We start from the raw sequence: 10,025 nt of genomic DNA, 5'->3' as shown, positions 1-10,025 counted from the left end.
AGTGCCCCCCTCAGTACCCACCACCCAGTCACCCCATCCCCCCGCCCACCTCCCTTTCCACTACCCCTTGTTCATTTCCCAGAGTTAGGAGTCTCTCATGTTCTGTCTCCCTCTCTGATATTTCCCACTCATTTTCTCTCCTTTCCCTTATAACCCCTTTCACCATTTCTTATATTCCCCGTATGAATGAAACCACATAATGTTTGTCCTTCTCCGACTGACTTCACTCAGCATAATACCCTCCATTCCATCCCTGTTGAAGCAAATGGTGGGTGTTTGCTTCAACGTCATGTCGTTTCTAATGACTGAGTAATATTACTTTGTATATGTAGACCACATCTTCTTTATCCATCATCTGTCGATGGACATCGAGGCTCCTTCCACAGTTTGGCCATTGTGGACATACCTAGGAATAAGCCTAACCAAAGAGATAAAGGATCTATACCCTAATAACTACAGAACACTTCTGAAAGAAGTTGAGGAAGACACAAAGAGATGGAAAAATATTCCATGCTCATGGATTGGAAGAATATTGTGAAAATGTCTACGCTACCCACGGCAATGTACACGTTCAGCTGGAAGCTTCATTCCCCCCACCCTCCTGAAGAACAGGTCTAGCTCTCTCTCACTCAATCAGTGCCAGGGCCTTCATTCCGACTTCTGACTTTGGCTGTGGTTGACTTGCTTCACCATTTCACACAACGTGAATCCTGGGCCTGATGATTGCAACAGACTCCTGACCTCAGTGAATTGATGATGTCTCTTCTTCCCAGGTAGTAGCTTGTTGAATATACAGAGAGGATGCCTGGTGTGTTGAGGTGAAAATTGAAGTGAGAAGGAGCAGCCTCTGTTAATTCTGTGTGTTATAGCACTAACACTCCTGACACACTCCTAATTCTGTGTGTTATAGCACTAACACTCCTGACTGTAAAAAATGAGGATTTTTGACTAGAGGATCCTAACTGCTTTACAAGACTACTCTCCATTGTGTCTGGAATCCCAAGGATTTTTTGCTTATTGAGCACTTAGGAAGTAGAAAAGCAGGGAGAGGAAGAAAATAATCATTCTTTCTTATTTTGGCTGTAGTTTAGCCCCCTGCCCTCCCCCCCCCCCCCTTTTTTTTAGTGTATCACTGAAAGTGGAAAGATGGAAATTTATGGGATGGATTTCCCTGTGTAAAAAGCAACCTTATTCCCAAGTACTAGAAGAAAGAAATTATCCTTTTGAATGGCCCATTTCTGCTCCATATTAAGAGTTTTTAATGCTTTTCCTCAGACCTTGGATCAGTGAGAAAGTGACAGAGCAGCAACTTAGAGAGTTTTATTCTTCTCCCTATAGCCTAGAATGCTAATTAATTAATATTTAATATATTGGCATAAATTTACCCCACAATGTTTCCATCGAACTGCTATGATTTTATCTCAGTACAATGAAATGTTCCAGTGAATCAGACAAGCAGTGTGCTATCTATAGAGCAGTGTTTCTTAACAGTGGCATTCATAGAAACAAGGCTCCATTAGTTTGGGTGATAGGATGGGATGTTAGATTTACATCTAATTTATCAGCCAATTTGCCTTTTTGTCATATTTTATAGGGCACCACCTTTTTGAGTTCATTGATAATATTGTCCAGCAGTCTATGGGCATGCCCACATATTAGATCATGTATTCAAATTTAGTTCAGCTCTTATCAGGTTACTTCACTCAAAAACCATCTGAGTCATTGCAATTTGAATAAAACTACAAATCATCAGCCATTCAAAACTTCTCCAAGCTGTTGCCAACCTACCTTTTCAAGTCCATCTCCAAAACTTACACATGCCAAAGCTACAAAAAACACTCAGATATCTTAGGATATTGTTCAATGTTCCTATTGTCATGTCAAGTGTCCATTATCTATTTTTCTCTCAGTTTTATTACAAACGGGTAACATTTCCTCTGCTATCTCTTCCCCTGATTTATATCATAAGATGACTACTCATCTGGCCCATACAGAAATTTCAGTACACTTTTGAGTATCTAGCCTAATTAATATTATAGTCTCATATATTCTCAACTGAAAATGACATTCATAGTGATGACATAAACCATATTCACATGGCCTGACACCATGTATCTTTAGGCATAGAATGGATATAGAGAGAGATGAAAAAAAAAACCAGAAACAATAGAAAAATGATGAGGGGCCTGTAGATTGAAAGGTCTCGAATTATGTGACTTTTCTAATCTGCTGTTGCCAAGGTAGTACCCACACATAACACCAACTGTAAACTCTGGGCATGGAAGCTACTTAAAAAAATAATTTTGTATAAATACTACTTCTCATAATGATTTTTCCATTGATGTTATCTGTCAGAATAAAAAAAGCAATTAATACTTATCAGAAATTTTCAACTCTACTTATTGCTAGGTATTTGTGTATATGCTTAGACAAATATTTTAATGTTGGCAGGAAGGGTACTTAATTAAAAGTACTTAAGTGACTGCAATTACCTTAAAATGCTGTGAAAACTTTTGTATTTAAAACTCATGAACTTGATACTACTTAATCACAAATAATATTTGTATGTAAAAGTCTTACAAAGCAAGAATAATGCAGCTGGAAATGCTTGGGTTATATGGAAGGCTTTTAAAAGACTTTACATGCACTTCAAACAGTTTCCAAAAAGGGCTATCCTTGGAGCTAGAGCTCTCATGCATTTACTCATCTGATAATTATCTACTGAGATATGATATAACAGTAAATGCAACTGAAATATTGCTTCATTCTTGACTATAGATGAAAAGCATATCATACATTCTGACTACTAACTGGGTGTTTAAAAGACTATACATTGCTTAAAGTCATCAACCATATTTTTATAGCATAGTCATGTAAAGTTTACACATTTTCCATTTTTCTTTTTTTTTTAAGATTTTATTTATTTATTTATTTACAAGAAGTAGAGTCATAGACAGGGAGAAGTAGGCTCCCTGCGAGGAGCCCGATGCAAGACTCAATCCCAGGACCTGGGGATCATGACCTGAGCCAAAGGCAGACGCTCAACCACTGAGCAACCCGGGTGCCCCTATTATTTCTCTTATGCTTGTTTTGGATTTACCTTGTCTTTCTTGTTCTGGTTTCTTAAGGTGGAAGGTTAGGCTGTTTATTTCAAAACTTTTTCCACTTTTACAGCTATAAATTTCCCTTTAAGTACTACTTTAGCTACATCCTGTGGTTTTGATGTGTTTTTATTTCCATTCATCACAAAATAGTTTCTAATTTACGTTTTGTCTTAGAATCTCTTTTGTCTAATATTAGTATAGGCAACTGTAGCTTTCATATTATTGCTGTTTGCATGTTATAACTTTCTCTGTTTAGAAAAATGAAAGCCATTTGGGCCTTTGAATCTAAAGTACACCTCCTGTGGATAGAATGTGATTGTAACATGTATTTATGATGATGACAATGTGATGATGTCCAATAATCTTTGCCTTTTGGTGGACTGTTTATCACATATAAAGTTATATTGATATAGTTGGATTTACTTCTGCCATTTGTTTTTTGTTTTTGATATATCTTATGTCATTTTTCTCTCTTTTCTCCTTTGTTGCCTTTTTTTGACACCAAACAGATATTTTCTAGTGTATCATTATAATACCTTTAATGAGTTTTAAATATAATTTGAATTACTTTCTTAGTAGGTGGCTTAGGGCTTATAATAGTGCATCTTCTCTTATAATTTTCTTCAAACTCACATTAACTTAAAACCAGTAAGATAAGTAAGGCTTATACTGTTATATCCATATGTTACAGACCCCTTGTTCAATGATTGCTTAATATAATGTTTTGACTCTTAAATTAGGTAGGACACAAAAGGAAAGAAAATATATAGAGAAAATTTGTTATATTAATCTTCTTAACTATCATTTCTGGTTATCTTCAGTTACTGTATGGTGTAATTTCCTTATTCTAGAATATCTCTGTTCCCACATGCTTCCTTTGTCTTCTGATTTACTATTACTTTTTTATTTTCTGTGTGGATTTAAGTTACTGTCTAATGTTACTTATTTTCAGCCTAAAAGATATCCTAAATTAGGGCAGGTTTACTAGCCATGCATTCTCTCATTTTTTGTTTATTCTAGAATATTTTTATCTTGCCTTAATTTTTACAAGATAGTGTTGCTGGGTAGAAGATACTTAACTGAGAGTTATTTTTTTTTCTCTTAGTGCTTTGAATATATCATCCTACTGCATTCTTTATTGTTTCTGATGAGAGTCAGCTGTTAATCTTTGTGAATCTCTCAAATGTGTTGAGGTATTTATTGTTTCTGATGAGAGTCAGCTGTTAATCTTTGTGAATCTCTCAAATGTGTTGAGGTATTTTTCTCTTTCTACTTTCAATGTTTTCTCTTAATCTATGGCTTTCAACATTCTAACTATACCATGTCCAGTTTTTGAATCTCTGCATTTATCCTGCTTGAAGTTTGTTGAGCTTACTTGTTGCGCATGTTTATAATAACACACTTTGATCATGTTTTTCATTATAATTGAAAAATTGTTCCAGTCTTTCAGACTTTCTCCCATCTTCTGTAGGCAGAATCTCTTTCCCATGGAACTAGAGTAGGGTAGGATAGAAAAGTCACTCTTCACCAGCTTTCACTCATATCCTTCCTACAGAGAAGAAACTGTAAAGGTTAGAGGTGTAGTAGCAAAAACTGGTCCTGCCACTTGGCCAACACCACTGTCTCATATATTTTTCTGAAGCATGGAGCTGAGGGAGATGGAGTCTTTCAATATTCTTTGGCAGCCAGATACACTCAGAATAGCTCTTCTACTCTAGCAATTTAGAGGAAATACCACTTAGCTGCTAAGCTTGCTAGAATAGCTCTTTGACAACACAGACTTGAGTAGAAGGATGAGTGCAGTACTTAGCTCAAATGTCATGGCCTTTCACAGTTCTTACTGAGTTTCCACATACTTTGTTAAATAAGTTCTTAATTTATTATAAATTCTTTGCTCATCTCCAGAGACTTTAAACTGCTAATTGGGCCAAGTTCCTCACATCATTCTGGCAGTCTCACTCTAAGAAAGATGTTTTTCTCTTTATCATTCACAATTACCATATTTGTCATTCACATCCTATCATACTGATAGATAAATTAAGCATTTGGCCAATTAGAGTGACATCAAATACTGCTTTTATTACTTATATCTATGTGTGTAAAGATATAGCTAAAACCAATGTGATCTACAAAAAGTCTGTGGAATTTTATCCCTATGATCATCTAAGGGTTAGGAAAAAGAACAGATTTTATAATTTAAATCTGTTGTTCTTTCTACTACAACATGCTGCCTTATCTAAAAATAAGACTTTCTGAAATAAACAGAAGTAAAACTTTCACTATGTGCAGATGACATAACACTATATATAGAAAACCTTAAATGCTCTACCAAAAAACTACTAGACTGATAAATGAATTCAGTAAGGTTGCAGGATAAAAAATCAGTATACAGAAATCGTTGCATTTCTATACACAAATAATGAAGTAGCAGAAAGAGAAATTAAGAAAACATGTCACTTAAAATTACACCAAAAATAATAAAACACCTAGAAATAAACTTAACCAAGGACGTGAAAAATCTGTACCCTGAAAAATATAAAACATTGATGAAAGAGTTGAAGATGACAAATAGAAAGGTATTCCATGCTCATGAACTGGAAGAACAAATGTTGTTAAAATGTCCATACTACCCAAGCAATCTTTAGATTTAATGCAATCCCTTCAAAATACCAACAGAACTAGAATACATAATTTTTTTTCACAGAACTAGAACAAATAATCCTAAAATTTGTATGGAGCCACAAAAGACACGAAATAGTCAAGCAGTCTTAAAAAGAAAAAAACTGGAAGTTTCACAATCCCAGATTTCAAGATATATGACAAAGCTGTAGTGTGGTACTGGCACAAAAATAGACACATAGATCAACAGAACAGAACAGAGAGCCCGGAGATAAACCTGATTATATGGTCAATTAATCTCCAACAAAAGGGACAAGAATTATGGAAAAAGATAGTCTCTTTAACAAATGATTTTGAAAAAAGCTGGACAGTTACATGCAAAAGAATTAAATTGGACCATTTTCTTACACCATACACAAAAAATAAACTCAAAATGGATTAAGCACTTAAATGTGAGACCTGAAACCATAAAAATCCTAGAAGAGAACACAGGCAATAATTTTTCTGGCATCAGCCATGGCAATATTTTTCTAGATATGCCTCCTAAGGCAAGAGAAGCAAAAGCAAAATAAACTATTGGGTCTTCATCAAAATAAAAAGCTTCTGCACAGCAAAGGAACAGTCAACAAAACTAAAAGACAACCTGCCTAATGGGAGAAGATATTTGAAAATAACGCATCTAATAAAGGGCTATTATCCAAAATATATAAAGGACTTATACAATTCAACATCCAAAAACCAAATAATCCAATTAAAAAATAGGCAGAAAACATGCACAGACATTTCTCCAAGGAACACAAACAGATGGCCAATGGATACATGAAAAGATGCTCAACATCACTCATCATCAGGGAAGTATAAATTAAAATGACAATGAGATATCACCTCATACCCATAGAATGGCTCAAATCAAAAGCCCAAGAAACAATTACTGATGGGCACCTGGGTGGCTCAGTGGTTGAGCATCTGCCTTTGGCTCGGGTCGTGATCCTGGGGTCCTGGGGATCGAGTCCTGCATCGGGGCTCCCTGCAGGGAGCCTGCTCCTCCTCTTTAAAAAAAATAAAGAAACAACTATTGACAGATATGGAGAAAAAGGGAACCCTCTTGCATTGTTGGTGGGAACGCAAACTGGTGCAGCCACTGTGGAAAACAGTGTAGAGGTTCCCTAAAAAATTAAAGGTAGAACTACCCTCTGCTTTTTTTCTTTGCCCATTTTCTTCTTTCCCGTACCATAAGCTTCTTGGACACTTCTTATCATATAGTATAATGGTTAAGGGCAGGGGCCCTGGAACCAAATTGCCTGTGTTTAGTCATTTTCAGGCACTTCATGAGATTACTTAATCTCTTTGTACTCCTGTTTCCTCATACGTAAAACAAGGACAAGATATTTCTACTTTATAAGGTTCTTTGAAGATTAAATTAGATAATACTTATACTAGGAACACTGCCTTACACGGGTGTCATATAAATGTTTGCTAACTGGATGGATCTTTATTATATCTCATATGATAAAAAATTTAAATATGTAAATTTTATGTTTATATTTTAAAATCACATAAGAACATATGTATATTCTTTAAAAAATATGTATTCTTCCACAAATATATATGTGTGAGTCTTCTCTATTCTGATACTTATGTTAAGCTGTGCCACTTGAGAATATTCAATTCAATCCCATTGGTGATTACTGAAAGAAGAAAAAGCTCAGGAAATTCTTATAAGGTAATTCTCTAGAAACCCACTTTAGCACCGTGTTCCTTTCAATCAAACATTTTATTTAGCCAATGGAAGGAGAGAAAGGAATATAAAAAGAACTTATAGTTTTCCAGACTTCACTGCATACTTTTATGTCCTTTTATTCACAGCACTGATAATCTGGCCAGTATAGTCCTAATAACTATAATTAGAGTAATGAAGTGTATAGGTGGTTGGGAAAATGTACCTTATGCCATAAGTGATTTAGAATTAATGTTTAAGTCTCCTTTTCAGTGTCCTGGTATATACACCCTCAGGGAGGGAGAGAAAGCTTAAAATGCTGAGTATAGTAGAACCTAAAAAAATATTTACTGAGGATTTCTGCACTTATGAATGGTTCAGGGAGCCATTGCCATCAGGGAATGTTATTTGGAGAAATTTAATATTAATATGAAGGACAAAGAAAAGTAACTTGAATAGAATGATGCTCGTTTGAATTGAAAAAAAAAATGTAAATTGCTCAAAATTAAAATTTTCCACAACAAAAAAAGAACATTATGGAAAGCAAGAAATATAGATTGGAGAATTAAAGAATGAAGACAGCAAAATTTATATGAAATGGTAGAAAGCTACTAGGAAGACCATAAGGGGAATTTCATGACAGAATAAATTAGCCAAACATCTTTAGAGGTAGGAGGGTAGATACAGAATACTTTGTAAGGGAAGCTAAATAACTTACCTAAGCAGGAGTTGAGAAAGTTTTGGGCAAGATTTTGCTTTTTTTTCTTAGGCATATCTGGGAGAAGATAAGTAAACTAAAAATGTTACAGAGCAAGCAATATAGAGAGAGCAAGCAAGATCAAATAAAGCAACATCACAGGGATTTTTGTTAATGTACACTAGTCTAGAATGACTATGATATAATATATATTTCATTAATTTTTCTTCTCTTTGTTCTCTGTTGAAAGTTGCAGAAATAAAGAAAAACAGGTTTCAGTAGTTCCTCCCTGAACTTGACAAACCAAATTACAGCTATATCCATTTTAAACATTGTTCTGCTTTTTTTTCTTCCCAGAAGTATCTTCTGAAGAATTGCATTTTTGAAACTTTAGAGGATATCATACTGGTGAGTCAAAGGATTAAGAAAGTTTCTAAAGTCAGTAATAAGAATTTGATGACATGGACATGTTAAAGATTGAGAACTGGTCATTTCCAAATATACTGTAGAAGCCAGTTGACTATAGCTATCGATTTATTCCATAGTTGAGTTGTAAAGAGCCAGGGATGCTGATATTGATGGAGCTCAAGAAAGAATAAGCAAGTAAGAATCTGTAGCTGACAAGGACCTGATTCGAATCAGGATTAATAAAGAGTTGAAATTAATAAGGATTGAATTAATCAGTACCCGATGTAATTTGAATCTCAATTTAAAGTATCTCATTATCAGCCCAGCACTCATTTAGAGGAGATGTTTGGGGACTGGTGGAAATGCCTGCTAATAATGCCCATTGCTCCTCACATAAGAACTGGAAAGTTATTTAGTGAAACTGTTACCTAATTTCCTGTCAGCAAACTTTTGCAAATTTCCCTTGGGTATTTTCTCATTATTTCAAATAATTATCATCCTTATGGCACACTGTTAAGGTTTTTTTTTCCCCATAGAAGCAAAGATGATCACTCTCAAGGCAGTACAACAGATGGTTTGAACATAAGATGTATTTCAATCATTATAGTTGGCTTCCTCCTTACTCTCCAAAAGTCTTAAATAAATTTACGTTGAAAGAAGAGCTCCCTTGTGCCAGTATCTCCTCAGGTCAAGATCAAGTGACTTTTCCCTTGGCTAGTCTCTTCTCACTTAATTACTCACCTTGGACATTGACCTAAGGTTACCTCATTAGAGGGTGGTTAACCATGCCAAAAAGACTTGCTCCAACATTTTCTGAGCCATTTGAAAATAGGCTTAAAAATTTAGCTTTATAGCCCACTAAAGTAGGAGATATGCATTTTTTAATCTTTATCCCCAATTTACCTTCATTCCCCTTACATGATAATTTATAATCTTCAGTGCTCCAAGAATTCATTAATAAAACTTACATATATATTGACAACTAAATAAGTAACTGTGAAATATGATTATAGTAAATTTGTCCTGAAGTATATACATTTGCAAATTTTCAAGTGTTCCATGTGCCCTCCCTATCTTTGTTTAACACCCTAAATAGCAGCAATGGTTCCCTGTTCTTTTATGGTAACTAATACTCTGTGGTTGCAAAGTGATATTCGACAGAAACATATTGTCTGGCTAGTGATAGCCTTTGTGTTGTTTAGTGGGAATAAACAGCAATGGCACTTATAGATGACATGGATCAGTCTTGCTGCAGAATTTTTTGAAGGTTCAATTTTTATGGTCATATAAAAGATCTCTATAATCAATAGAGAAGATTAGTATGTTTGACTTCTTTGTCCTTCGCTTGAACTTTAATATCATATTGGTTCCAACATCTATTAATTACCATTATCCATTCCAATAAAAGCAGGATCACCACATTGATTTAGTTTTCTGTGTTTTTGTTAACAGTGCCTGATGTACTTGATATTACACTATC

This window comes from Vulpes vulpes, chromosome 1 (assembly GCF_048418805.1).
Source record: "Vulpes vulpes isolate BD-2025 chromosome 1, VulVul3, whole genome shotgun sequence".
Lineage (NCBI taxonomy): Eukaryota > Metazoa > Chordata > Mammalia > Carnivora > Canidae > Vulpes > Vulpes vulpes.
The sequence above is the reverse complement of the archived record's forward strand: the minus strand, read 5'-3'. Positions refer to the sequence as shown.